Here is a 15,407-nt window from a genome sequence, read left to right as displayed (position 1 = left end):
GCCCCTGGACCTCCAGGCATTGTGAAGCACCAGGAACAAGGTGGATCTATTCCGGTAAGTCCACCTAAACTCCCTCAGGGACCCGGTGAGCCTGTAAAGGTAAGTCCCGGTCAGCGTCGCCCGTTATGGGACCACCCTGGGCCGGAGTGGGCGAGGAACGTGAGTCTTTATCTGGAGAGGAGAGACCAGTTCGACAGCTGGCGGTGCAACAGAGGCCCTGAACCTCCAGGTAATGTTCAGCACCGCAATCCTGGTAAGCACCTTTATTCATTTGAACTGAATTTAGCTGACTTTAGCTGACTTTGAAAAAAAGCCGTCCGCAGGTGTGGTAGACGGCTTTTTTTCATGCATCCTGAAACTTGTCCAGGTGCAGTGTTTTAAAAGTGACTGCCACTCTCCCACAGGGAGGGGGGGGGTGAACAGAGAGGGGAAACTGCACTCAAAGCCGTCATGCCACTGGTCACACAGACTTCGGTTTGCGGCAAACTCTCTGGGTTATCCACAGAGCTGTAGAAAGATGTTAGTCCAGTAAGGTCCAAGTTCTCTGGTTGCAGGAGGAACGGCTGCTTGTCGTAGCCCGACCGCGTTGCTCTCCTCAGCAGCAGCCGAGCTGTGTCGAGCCAGCTTGGGCCACAGTTGTGAAGCAGTCTTTGAGCTATCCGGAGTCTCAAGGAGGCAATTTTGGACTGGATGTCAATCAGTCCGTGCCCTCCTTCATCAACAGGCAGGTACAGAGCTGCTGCCCGGACCCAGTGCCAGTCTACGCTGGCTCTCTGGACGTCCTCTATTAGGCCTCTCGGTGGCGTCAGAGCAATAAGTTTGTGCCGAAGAGTTGACTCAACTAAATTATTGGCAACCAGAACTCTTCCCCTGTACGACAACTGGAGTAGCAACCATTTCCATTTAGACAACCGAGCGCACACTTCCTCCTTCACTTCCTCCCAGTTCTTTCCCCCACTCAGGTCCACCAGGCAGACGGGGCGCTGCCCGGCCCCTCCACCGTCCCACCAACAAGGCTTCACTCTTGACCCAGTTCACCCGCGCAGATGAGGCCTTTTCATGCAATGACAAGTTATCCTGCAGACATTGAACGTCCTTCTTACAAAAACACATCATCTGCATATGATGTAATATTTTATTACTACAAACAGAAGTAATAAAAGTACTACTTTATCAGAAACATGATCCCTGTCAGTGTTTTACTGTTATATATGGATATTACATATGCATTAGTTTGTATCATTATTCCTGCTGCAGATGTTTCAGGTGGAGCTCATTCTAACTCTTTTACACTCTGTTGTTCAGTTTGGATAGTTAGGAAGGGTTTGAAAAATGATAATGTGCAAAGACTAAAGCTGCCAGACAAGTGGAGTGGAGTAAAACGTACAATATTTCCCTCTGAGATGTAGTGGAGTGGAAGTAAAAAGTTCATTAAAATAGAAATACTCCAGTAAAGTACCTTGAATTTAAGTACAGTACAAATATACTTGGTTACATTCCACCATTGATCATAATGTTTACTCTAACCACTCACAGCTTATCAGAACCTTACAATGTACTGCTTTTTATAATAATATAGAGCAGGATCCAGTTCAGTCTATTGGTCCGGCCCTCCACAACAGACCCTGTTTCTCATGTGCCCACCATGGTCCAGAGAGAGATCCAAGTGTTCTGGAGGTGAGAGAGTCCCAACGAACATTACACAAAGAGAGAGAAAACGTAATGTCTGGTCAAGAATCAAGACGAAGGCTTTACATTCAGTTCAGTTACTGTGTGATGTCCAAACCACTTGGCACGTCTTCCTCTCATAGTAACTGTCAGCAGTTGGTTTCACGTAGATAAATACTGAAGATATCTTTGGATTCAGTGTGTTCTTGGCGTGTTTTCTGCTATTTCGGTTTTCCGTGTTAGCATTTAGCTTCTTCTTATTAGCGCCTACCGGAATGTGTGGTCGGCTCAGCCATGGCGAGAAAAGAGTGATATTGTGGACATTCTTTTAGTTGCTTATTTGAGTTTGTGTAGAATTGTGTTTGGAGTGTGTACACTGGCTTGCAGGATAGTGTTGAACAGAATCTCTTTGTTAATTTGGTATGAAGCATTAATACTATTGTTGTATGAAAAGTCCATTCTACGACATTTGGAACAGAGCCTCGGAACAGAATGGAGACCTTTTTGGCATCTTCGGGTCCAAAGGGCAGACCCCCTGGCCAGATTAACGGTATTCCTAACACACCCTCATCCATCCGTCTCCGGTGATTTACTTTGGATCTGCCCCTCATTGATTTGTGTGTTTGGTTTACACAGCCGCTTTTCCCTGCTGTCTGTTGTTTTGTTCTCCTTAACAGGGATTTCATTTTTCTCACAGCGGGGCTTTGGGAGGAATCAGAGTGGACAGGGGCGACTTGGAAAGGTGTGTGTTTACCTCCATGCCTCCACTCTACCAAGGGAAGGGATTTATCCTTCATCACAGGGTTTATAAAAGGATTGAAAGAGATGGATGGACAGATCAAGCCCACGAGTTGACTGAGGGGAAGTGGAGGGTGTTGTGGAGTTAAAGGAATAATGTTCTTTTGGAAGTAGCTGGAACACTAAAAGACACAGTGTATCTTGGATTTAAAGTTACTATGAGTAACTTTCTTGTTGTGTTGATTTTGGGGGTGGGGGGGAAGTTGTACAAATACAACACATTCAACTTTTTGTGCAAGTAATCGTAGACTATAATATCCTATTTTAATGTCTGCATCAGTCTAAATCTAACCAACACACAGACCCAATCTTAATCAGATCCACAGTGATGGGATTTATTTTCTCCTCGCCATATTATTCTCTCTGACCCTGATATATCCACTCACTGCCTGATGCTGCCGTGGTCTTCTCTGTGTCTGGTTGACTTGACTAAATCCACAATGTAATGGGAAACAAATTATGGCTTGTGCAGCATGATGAGTTGGAGGGGGGAATAATTAGTATGTTCATCCACCTCTTTGAATCTGTGTGTGTGTGTGTATATATGTATGTGTATGTATGTATATGTATGTATACGTATATGTACGCATACATACATATACATACATACACATACATACATACATATGTATGTATATATACACTGTAACAAATTGCTGTAAAAATACAAGAAATTCTCAACAGCAAGGTACTGTTCTTCGTAAATACAGTTGAATACAGTTAAATCCAGCAAAAGTTGAGGCCTTGGAAGAAAAAAAAAATTAACAGCAGCTACTGTCCAATCTTGCAGTATACTACAGTATTTTTTTCTTTTTTAGTTGACTAAGCCCGCCCCTTACTCTTCAACAGCACACGGCATCAAGTATCTACTGCTTAGTTAGCACATAGTCAACCTAAAGAAAATGAACAGAAAGCTTTAGATATCATAGACCGGTGATTTTATTCAGGATGGAAGAATAATAATAAGAGGGAATTTGAGAAGACGATTTTCAACGGACTCTGACCGAAGCACCGAAGCAGACCGAGCACCACCTGCTGCTTCAGCTCGCCTACAAACACCGCAGCGGACACCGTCCATCCTGCCCCTGTGGCTCACTGAACAAGGTAATTTAGATGTTATCAAAGTTAGCATGACCGTGTTCAGTCATTTTGTGTTGAATCTACATTGTATTGTACTGATTTTTTGCCGATAACGTGACTTGTTAACTGCATGCTAACATGCTAACGAGCGGTGCTTGCAGGAGAGCGACTGCTGCAGTAGCTCACGCGGTTCACTGTGCATACGTGGTGACACCCGTGTGTTATGCGATCTACCGGCACTGCCTCCGGTCGATCGCGATCGACGTATTGGGCACCCCTGCTCTTGATTGACAACATATCTTTATTTTTTTGTTGTACCGCGTTACCAGCGAGAGTTATTTCATTTTCATAGATACCTGATTGAATTTCTCAGCAATTGAATCAACAAGCTGAGTTAATATATATATATTTGATATGGTTTCAGAACATTAACTATAATTGTTGTCTGCATTAGTTGCTGGTGACGCTGGATGTTAAGCATTGAAGCCACGTCGTCTGTGAAGGCATCCAGCCAAGCTTCATCACGTTGCTGCTGCGGTTTTCTCCAGCTACGATGTGTTCAACTTGCAATACCAAGAGGAAGCTGCAAGGACACTGGAGTTTGTTCAAAGGTAAATCTTCTGCAGTCTTAAATATTGTTTGGATATTTTTCTGAAGGTTAATATGTTGCAACATGATTGAGCTTGTAGCCTTGATGTGAGAACGTGTAGAACAAAAATCAGACCTTGTATGTTCACATTTTTTACTTATATGAAATATTCACACATATGTTAGATGAAAATAAGATTATTCTCTCATTGTTAGTAGACACAGAGGTCAGAATACTTGTAATTTGTATTTGTTTATTCCAATGGGGTTCAGTATTAAGTGTGAATACTCTTTACATACCACACCTAATATATATATGCTTTCTCTGTTATTTAGGCGCTTCATTGGTCTCAACCTGGAAAGGGGGACAAAGGCCAACCAGGGGAAGGTGGTGTCCAGAAAGACAGGGAAGCTGGTCCAGAAGAAGGCAGGAGCTGTCAATCCCCATTTGGCCACCCTCATAAAAAACCTCCTGGACTTTGAGTGTGGCTTTATGTAGTCCACAGCACATCTCCACATAGGAGGAAGGAGAGGTAGCCCACACTGCTGGTGTTCTTTTTTCCTTTTAAGGTAACACGTTTCAAAATTGCATTCTGTTCAGTTCTATCGAGTTGTCTCAAACGTGCAGTTCCAGATTTGTTCTTTTACTTGCTTTCTATTACACTAATGACCATAACTAAATAAAAAAGTGATACTGAAGGCGGGGTACATTTAGTAAACTATAAGAGTTGTATATAGATTGTTGAGAATCTGTTTAACATGATGCAGTGTTCTGGTCTGATTGTATTGTACAATAACGTAATTACTGACAATGTTTTTTGTTCTAATTTACTTTAATGAATACAATTTTATATGGTGCTTTTAATATTTGTATTTTGCAAAAATGTGATCACTGTAAAATTGTCAGTTATTGAATGTGTTTGACACTGCATTGGCTTCAGAGATGAGCAAAAATACATCAAAATGTATTTTGATACAAAATACAAAATACCCCCAAATAAATGTATTACAACAAAATACAAAATACAAAATACTGGTGCCATAAAATGTAACAAAATACATGTATTTTGTATTTAAAATATAGGAAATACTTTTTTCTGGATTTTCTGTTGTCTCACAATTTGGTATAGCAGAGCATTCAGGTTTGGGCTATAATGTACACAAAGCTCTGGTGAACCCCACAAAAAGGAACAGTCACGGAATGTCAGTGTAACTAAGCAAAGCTATTACAAGACAACAACTTGATTGATTATGTATATATATATTTGTATTAATGGGACTTAACAGCCCATAAACTTTGGCGTTGTATCAACAAGAAAATATTCATCACATATGACATACAAGCTCCCAATCTCCCTCTTCTTAAATGATTCTGGCAGTCCCTTCAAAATCATTGCTACTAACAGCCCGTCACTCAATGTCTCACCTGCGTTTCTCAATGCTGTGATGGCGGTCTCTGCGCGTATAACATACTCCGTCACACTCTCACTGCTCGACTTTTGAAGAAAAGTCAGTTCTGTATACACACTAATTACGTGTGGCTTCCCTTTGCCAGCATAATAGTCTCTCAGAATCGTCAGTACTTTCCGCCCATCGTCTGCCGCTTCTCTCATTACTAGCGACAAACTTTTATCATCCAGAAACTGGATTAGCTCTGCGTATGCTTTGGCATTTTTCGTCTCATAGGCTGCCGGTTCTTCATCCTCGGTGGGCTCATTTAAAATAGTATCCTTTAGCCCTTGCAACCGAAGATGGCCCAAAAATTTCGTCTCCCACAGTTCATAATTTCGCCTACTCATGGTGCTAGCATAGTATGCGAACTCTCACTGGACACGCGGTAGTTGCGACTTTTCTCTCGGTGGTACTTCGCTGGATAATTTTCTCTGGGTGACCCTGGGTAGCTCTGGATAACTCTGGGCCCATAACCTGTTAGCAGATGTAGATTGTACAGCGATGCTGGCGTGTATACCCAGTGCTAACCCGAATGTAATTACGGAGGAATAAAACAACGTGGGGCATCACTTCTGTTCAGTGGAACTCTTTTTTCAAAGTAAAACTTTATTGACACGTCACCTTCAGCACCTCTTATTGGCTGTTCTCTTTGTCCATCACACAGTATCTGAATTAACTCTATAAAGCCTGCATATGACAATACAAATAGATAACATATAATTGAGAACACATTTCTATGTGCAATGCCTACCCTGTGAACATTGGTTCCAGTGGCGGCTGGTCAATAGGGGGCCATGGGGCCTGACCCCACCTTGAGCCCCCAAAAAAAAGAAGAAAAGAAAATCCTGTGTTTTTATTTTGAAGGGGATTTTGTATGCAGCCTGTCTGCTCATCATCTCCGCTTGTGTGCACGGCTCAAAACGCGCAGCTAGTGGGGCTGGCCCCACCGAGGCGGGTCTATGAAGCAGTTTAGCCAATTGCTGATTAAAGATAGAAATGAGTGACATACAATTTACCCAATCAGCGTCCTCAAATAGATTCAGAGTGGGGCCAAAATGATTTGGCCCCAAGCTGCGCGTTCTCGTCAGGAAAGTCTCCACAGGCGAGCGCGAGCGCTACTCCCCCAAGACCCGTTTGAGAGGAGAAGTTTTAGGAGAAACTACAGGCCAAAGAGCTGACCCCAGATAAGCCTGACCTCACAATCAGACAGCAGACTAGCGGGAAAAGGAAGCAGTACATGAAGCTTCTCTACTAGCTGTACCAGACAGGTTTGGCTAGCTGGATGCAGTCATGCTAATAACTTAAAACAACGGGAACAGATCCAGCACGGACAGTTACGGGAGTGCGGGATGAGGAGGTAAGGAAACATGAAAAAAACAGGTTTGGGAGTGAGGGATGAGGAGGTAAGGAAACATGAGAACACCAGGGCACACATGAGAACTCTGTCAAGCTACATATTAGGCAAAGTGAACATCTTTTCTTCTACATAGTTGTCCTCAGTCTCATCTGCTTAACTTGGTCATGGAGGCATCAACATTTAATTGAGATGATAAATTAACAGTGAAAACTCATCATAGCTTATATCTATATATGCATTTTATATTAATATATATATATATATTGAATTGCCTGTGAGGGTGACAAAAATAAGATGTTATTTACTCCTTTTTTTCGTGTTGGAATAAATGTTAAATATTTAACTGCAAAGTAGTAATGCGTGTTTGATACCTTAATTTGTTTGCATTAAACCATACTGGGATTTTCCACCAGCCGCCACTGATGTCACAGTTCCGTTGTTCTCATACTGCACACTCACTAAGATAGCAAGCCTGCAGTTTAAGTACTTCAGAGATCCTACAGCATCGTCCTCCTTTACTGGGACCCCAAAAAGAGGAATTTTAGGAAGCTTTCAATTAAAAATGAATATTTATACTAAGATGAGAGTCCACAATACCTTTTACATTTTAAATATTAAGCAGAGCATCCTTTGTCGCAAAATAATATGGACCAAGTCAAAGAAAAGTCATATTACAGTATGTCTAAAAAGTTTAAGTATTGTATATTGAAAAAAGTCATATAAAGTATGTCCAAAACGTTTTTGCCAAATCCATGCAGCATAGCTAAATTGCAGCTAGCTGGCTAACCTTAGCTTGCTTGCTCGCTAACGTTGTAGCTAGAAAAATATGAATTACTTCACAAGCTAAAAATGTCATAGTTTAGCTTTAGCATGTCGAATAAAGTAATAAATAAGTCACAGTATAGCATATTGAATAAAGTCATAGTAGGCCTATATTATGTCAAACAAAGTCATAGTAGTAAAATGTAAATTGGGTAATAGAAAGACTTATTATTATTATTTGTCTTAATAACTATTAACCACCAAATACTTCAGTTCAAAACAGTTTTAAGGTCTTAAATCCATCAACTGACTAATTCCCAAACTCAGGAGCAGGTGAGATTGGATGTTGCTATAGTTACCATCAAGTACACGGGATGCAATATATTAGCATTTGAATATGAATTTGCAAACATAGACAGCTTAACAATGTTAAAAGGAGAATTTGTTGAGTTACTTGCAACAGCTTAAACTTTTGTTCTGACTTGTGACTCTGCAAAGCAATAGACACATTTTATTTGTAATATACAGTGTTATTTCATTACTGCTAACTGGTCATAATGTGTGGAGTTTTGTGAAAACTGTGCCATGGAAAACATAGTGAACGCTGGACTAGCAAATAGTGAATTCATAAAAGAAGACATTATCTGCCCTTGAGAATAGAATAGAATGCTGGATGGAACACTCACTGTTCTCTGACTCGAATAAATTAGAATGTTGACGTGTCATCTTATGTATGAAGCCAGGTTAATATGCAAATTAAACTCAGTATCTTCCAAAACTTTACAGAGGACAGCCGGACAGCTCTGAGGCTCTGAGGCTCTGAGGTAGGCCGTGGGAAAACAACTGCTCATAATTTATAGTACAGTTTTATTTTATTTGACTGTGGTCAGACTTCCTGGGGGGCTCCCTGTTGACGTGAAGGTCTATCATCCGGCTAGTTGGCTGAGGCTTTTCAACCTATTACAGTCGGGTGTTGCCCTTTCATGTAAGCAGATTCATGCTCACTGTGTTGAGCTGTTTGGAGAGTGTCCTGCAGTATATGTTAACAACTACATTCTGGATAGTAGCCCATGGCTTCTCGGAACCAAAGGTGACGGTGAGCGTTCGAACTGTGGGGAAGACTCGGTAGCGCTCTGCCAACTGCAGTTGTAGAAATGTTGTATAGTATGGAAAAAAAACAACTCCACAGAGGACAGCTGGATAGCTCTGTGGTAGGCCGCAGCATATTTTCAGAACTGCCCCCAGGTAGTAGCTGGCTTCTAGGAGCCAATGCTGACGGTGAGTGTTTGAACTGGGGGGAAGACTCAGTCGCGCTCTTGAGTCCTGCCAATGATAGGTCACTGTGTGGCTTACTTCGCTGGGTGGGGCAAGCCGCAGGCTGCCGTCAGCAGAGTGTAAAGATGGTCGGCCAGTTTTCAGTGCTACCTGGGGGCAGGAAGTCTTTGTGCCAGTCTGCCTCAGAGCTCACTTCAAGCTTCCCGTGGGTCTGATGTAGGATGCTGTGGTAAGATACTTGCACCAAACTCCTGTCGTGTAAACCAGTAGCATATCTGACCTGTAACTTTGGATTCAGAATAGACTTTGACTGCTACCACTTTTTGTTATTTGGCTCAGGATGTTTGGTGCCACCAGACTGATTTTAGGATTACCAAATCCCTCCTTGAATATCAAATTGTTCACATTGATTATTAACTTAGTAGAATAAAAAAGAGCTTAGCTTACAGGAGAGAAAGGGAAATGTAGACATCTTTATTTAAAAAATATAATGAAATTAAATGTATTATAGTCGTCATTATATACATATGAAGTTCAAGCTCTGCATTTAACCAATCCCTAGCATATTGAGAGCAGTGGGCTGGGTTTAGTGTCTTGCTCAGGTATACTTCGGCACAGGACATGTAGCAGCCAAGGATGAAACCGCCGCCCTTGCGGTTACCGGACGACCCCCTCTACCCAATGAGCCACGGTATTTATAATCACACAGTTGTAGAAATGTTGTATAGTATGGAAAAAAAACAACTCCACAGAGGACAGCTGGATAGCTCTGAGGTAGGCCGCAGCATATTTTCAGAACTGCCCCCAGGTAGTAGCTGGCTTCTCGGAGCCAATGCTGACGGTGAGTGTTTGAACTGGGGGGAAGACTCAGTCGCGCTCTTGAGTCCTGCCAATGATAGGTCACTGTGTGGCTTACTTCGCTGGGTGGGGCAAGCCGCAGGCTGCCGTCAGCAGAGTGTAAAGATGGTCGGCCAGTTTTCAGTGCTACCTGGGGGCAGGAAGTCTTTGTGCCAGTCTGCCTCAGAGCTCACTTCAAGCTTCCCGTGGGTCTGATGTAGGATGCTGTGGTAAGATACTTGCACCAAACTCCTGTCGTGTAAACCAGTAGCATATCTGACCTGTAACTTTGGATTCAGAATAGACTTTGACTGCTACCACTTTTTGTTATTTGGCTCAGGATGTTTGGTGCCACCATACTGATTTTAGGATTACCAAATCCCTCCTTGAATATCAAATTGTTCACATTGATTATTAACTTAGTAGAATAAAAAAGAGCTTAGCTTACAGGAGAGAAAGGGAAATGTAGACATCTTTATTTAAAAAATATAGTGAAATTAAATGTATTATAGTCGTCATTATTATTATTATTATTATTATTATTATTATTATTATTATTATATATATATATATTGAATTGCCTGTGAGGGTGACAAAAATAAGATGTTATTTACTGCTTTTTCTCGTGTTGGAATAATGTTAAATATTTAACTGCAAGGTAGTAATGCGTGTTTGATACCTTAATTTGTTTGCATTAAATCATACTGGGAAGTTTGCTGAAATTGATTGGATGGCCCTACCTAGAACAGACGGCGGAGCAGAGCCTTGAGCCTTGACTGCGAAGCCTTGTGCCTTGACGCTGGAGCCTGAGTGTAGACGGCGAAGCCTTGAGCCTAGACGGCGGCCGCTTGAGCCTTGACGCCGGGAGCTTTGCCTTCATGGCTCCGCCGAGGCTGCTCGGCGGAGCAGCTCCACCAATCCGACAGGTTCCGCCGAGCATCAGGCTCGGCGGAGCGGCACCGCCGATCCGACAGTATCAGCGAGCGTCCGACGAGCGGCTCTGCTGATCCGACAGGTTCTGCCGAGCGTTAGCCTCGGCGGAGCAGCACCGCCGATCCGACAGTCTCCTGAGACTGTCGGCTCGGTGGAGCTTGTCGGCATTGGCGGAGCCTGTCGGCATCGGAGGAGCCTGTCGGCATCGGCGGAGTTTGTCGGATTCGGCGGAGTTTGTTGGCATTGGCAGAGGCCTGTCGGTTCAGTGGAGCTTGTGTGCCAGGCGGAGCTTGTGGCTCGGCTGAGCTTGTCGGCATGCCTGTCGGCCTAGACGGCGGAGCGGAGCCCGTCGAGCCTGTCTGCACTTGACGGCGGAGCGGGGCAGGGTGGGGCGGAGCGAGATGGGGCGGGGCGGAGCCCGTCGGCAGTTGACGGCGGAGCGAGCCTTAACTTGACGGCGAATGGTTTACACATTTGCTGTGTTGTGCTTTTTAGAGTGTATATTGCTCTTCTAATTGTGATATGTAGAAGTGCTTGACGTGTTAAAACCTGGCCACAGCTCACAAATATATATATATATATATATATATATATATATATATATATATATATATATATATATATATATATATATATATATATATATATATATATATATATATATATATGTGTAGCCAGGCGAAGTGGGGGTAGGAAGGTTTTTGTACTGTCACTTTAAGAACCGTGAAGCGTGAGCTACGCGAGAGGACTGAGTTCACGCGACATGTGTAAATAAAGAGCGGGAATCAGAGGCTGCTGAGGACTGAGCTGATTAGAAATACCTGAACTACGGGTCAGCGTAAGTTACGAATAAATGCAGAATCACCTTGAAATTGGGGTTAACTGTTTGTTGTTAACTGGTGTTAAGTTGTACGCATCTGGTGTTGAGTTGTGTACATCTGCCTCGTTTAGAGGGGAGACGGAAGTTGCCGTCAGTTCCATGGGTGTGGATCAGAGCGCACAGGTCGATTGCTGATGAGGGAGTGAGGGAGTGATAAATTGTGTTCCTGTGTAAATGAATGTTATCTGCATATCTTGGAGAGTTGAACAGCATGGCCCAGATGCCGAGGTTCTTTGTTTCTGTTTGGCAGGAGGAAGCCACTACTGTTGTGTTTTATATGTAGCTATATGTATATCGTAACCTTAAATTCAGTAAAAATCAATGGTTTAGGTTTGCTGTAAATTGTAAAGTGCCTTAAAATCTGACTAATTAACGCTGTACTCTGAGTGCAGTCGGGGGGAAATAAAAGACCTGTTATGTAAATACACTTAATCAGAGCGTTATGTGCTAATTAGCGGAGTTGCGAGTTACAGGTTATGAAGGGTTTAAAACTCCAGGCGGGGCGCTCTAGCACTCGCCTGTACAAAGGAATGAGAAAACTGTAACTCTGAAGGACACGCTTGGGCAACTATACACTGATATCAAATCTTGGAGTAAACTGCCAGCTGAGAACAGTACGTACCACAGCTTGAGATAGCAAAACGTAGACGTCACACTTTGGAGCCTGTTAGGCTAGGCTTTCAAAACATACACACACACTGAAGACGCATCGAAGGAGGATCCCGGACGAGAGCCAGTGTGAGCGGATATGCTCAGTGCTCCAACCAGGCCGTCGCTCTGCTAAAATCGATCCCGCCTGCAACTTGACTTTGACCAATAGGCTCCTCTAAGGAGAACCTACAAAACTTACCACGCTGCCGTGTCCAAGCGCCTTTTCACGTTGCTCTCAATCGGAGAGGAACTGTTAGGACCGTGCACGTTTAACTGCTCGGCTAATATCTCTGTGATAAATAAAACTATTGCTTGAATCTAAGTAAACGCCTCGAACTCAATTCGTTAACTTGTCTACACGACAGACCCACATAAAATCTAAATGTATCTGAGTGTTTGGTCTCATCCTTTTAATTAGGCCACATATATACAGAGGGGACGAGACAGGGTGCAGGACCCTGGTAAATAACATTCTTGTCTACAGAGAAGAGAACAACCTCATCCTCAACACAGACAAAACCAAAGAAATAATAATAGACTTCAGGAAGAATCCTCCCCCTCTACAGCCTCTTATCATCAAGGGGACCGAGGTGGAGAGGACCGACGGCTACAGATTCTTGGGAATGCAGGTTACTTCGGACCTGAGCTGGACTCCTAACACCACAGCCACTGTAAAGAAAGCCCAGAAAAGGCTTTATTTCATCAGGCTGCTCAGGAAAGCTGGTCTGAGCCGTCGCCCTCTCACCCAGGCCTACAGAGGACTGGTAGAGAGCACCCTGACCACAGGCATCACTGTCTGGTATGGCAACACCACACAGGCAGAGAGGAAGGCTCTGCAAAGAGTCATAAAGACAGCGGCGAGAATCACAGGGACAACACTTCCTTCCATGGACTCAATGTATGGGCAGCGCTGCCGGAAAAGAGCAGAGGGAATCATCAGAGAGATCACTCCACCCAGCTCACTCTCTGCTCAGACACAAACACTGCACCTATAACGAGGCACAGCAGAGCGGACAGCATCATCACCCACAGAACACGTTTTTTCAACAGCTTCTTCCCTGCCACAGTCACAATGATGGCAAAATAAAAAGGCTGAAACATGTGTAAAACAATAATCCACTTTACTTCACCTCACCTAACATGTGCAATATTATTATCTATGAAAAGGTGCAATATTCTTATGTGTGCAATATCCCCACCATAACCTTCTTCCACCTCTCAAAATGTGCAATATTCCCATACACAGGTACTCATTCTCCATATTACGTTATTTATTATGTATAGTGTTTTTATACTTGTATATCTTTCTTCTATTTATAAAGTGTTTTTATCCTTACTTTTATCTTCACTATCTTCTAATGTTGACCCAGAGAGCTCTGCACAAATAATTCCAATGTTGGTCTATGTGCAAATGGCAAATAAAGAACCTTGGACCTTGAGATATATATATATATATATATATATTAACAAATATGAGATTTTTAAATAAAAACAGAGTTTCTGTTGCTATGGGGTGTATGACAATGGACGCGCCTCAGTAAATGTCATGGAAACGACACCACCACGGCGCTATAAAAGGTCAGCGGACCTCAGATTGTCACTTTGCATCTGAACTTGGAGACTCGGCGGAGCGGAGCTTGTCGGCTCTGCATTTCACGTCATAATTTACAATAATGTAAACATTTCAACATTAAAATAGATGAGCATACTTTACTATACACGTCGTTTCCATGACATTTGCTGACAGCGGAGCGGTGCCCGCGGTATTATGATGTGAAATGCTGAATGTACTTGTTCATTTTCTAACATATTGTTACATGTTATGTTGAACTGTATTACATTGTAAATAAAATTCCTTTTAACTTTAAGTTGTTATTGTTGGTTTTATTATGGTCCATCCACCTGTATTTTCAGTCATTCTTTTTACATCAGTTAGAATTAGAACAAAGGTTTAAAAATAACTTAATTACAACCTGCTAACATAACTAACTACACTATTACATTTCAGAGCTATTCACATAACTGTTTTAAAACAACCGACTCCAGATTTGATACATTATAAAGGAAAATGTTGTTTACTGGTGGTGCATTGTAAATGTTATTTAATCTTGATCATTTTAAATGAACCAAACTAAATCCTGAAGAAAACACAAACTGACCCCTTCACCCCTTAATATACTTCATTTATTAGAAGATTATAATAAATTAACATATCTATACATATCCACCCCAATAACAATCAATAACAATCCAATAACAATAATCTCTGAATATCACTTTAAAATTTTAAAGGTGCACTTGACAGCAACTCATATTTGTGGGATGATAATTTTCAAACATTTTTAAATATAGGAATCAAACATGCATTATAATATTTCCATGGATTCAGTGATTCAACTCTGATCTGACCTGGAAAGCATATTTTGGATGCTATAAAATACATGTGATGTGCTTTGTATTCATATTTGGGGTGATGTAAACTAAAATCTGGGGAAATGTATATATGGGGAAGAATGTGACCCATACAGGATGTAGTCACATTGTTGTTCACGTATTTATTTCATTTTGACATGAAATTAACTTTGTTATTAATGTTAAGAGGATCAGTGTGGGATCCTGTCCTGGGCCCCGTTCCTCGTACGTGGCTAACTGAGTTAGCAGGATCATTTTCAGGATGAGATTACATAAATCAGGCTTTTCGGTTCCTCGAAGCAAGTTTGGCAATATCACCATAGCAACACATCCATATGCTTGAACCTGCTCCAGTGCAGGCTTGAGCTGGATAAGCTGCCACTCCCCCGGAAAAAAGTGTCAGCTCCCTTCCTCAGAGATCCCATCGAAGAGGAAGCGATATTAGTTAGATTAGCGTTTTATAGGGAGAGAGTTCTTCGAGATCGCCAAGATCCGTTATCACATCATGATGACTTCCTGTACGAGCGCTATCGATTCTGCCGACACGGAATCATTTATTTACAAGAGCCATACATTGAACACCACATGCCGCATATGAAGGCAAATCACTGTCAAAATCCGAGAGCGCAAATGAGATCCATGCGCGTGCGAAAATCAAACAGCCGCGAGCGTATTTTACTTTGACGAGCACTTTTATATCACTCCGCGAGCAAA

The sequence above is a fragment of the Pholis gunnellus genome (genome assembly GCF_910591455.1).
Source record: "Pholis gunnellus genome assembly, chromosome: 10".
Taxonomy (NCBI): Eukaryota; Metazoa; Chordata; class Actinopteri; order Perciformes; family Pholidae; genus Pholis; species Pholis gunnellus.
Note: the sequence above shows the minus strand (reverse complement) of the source record.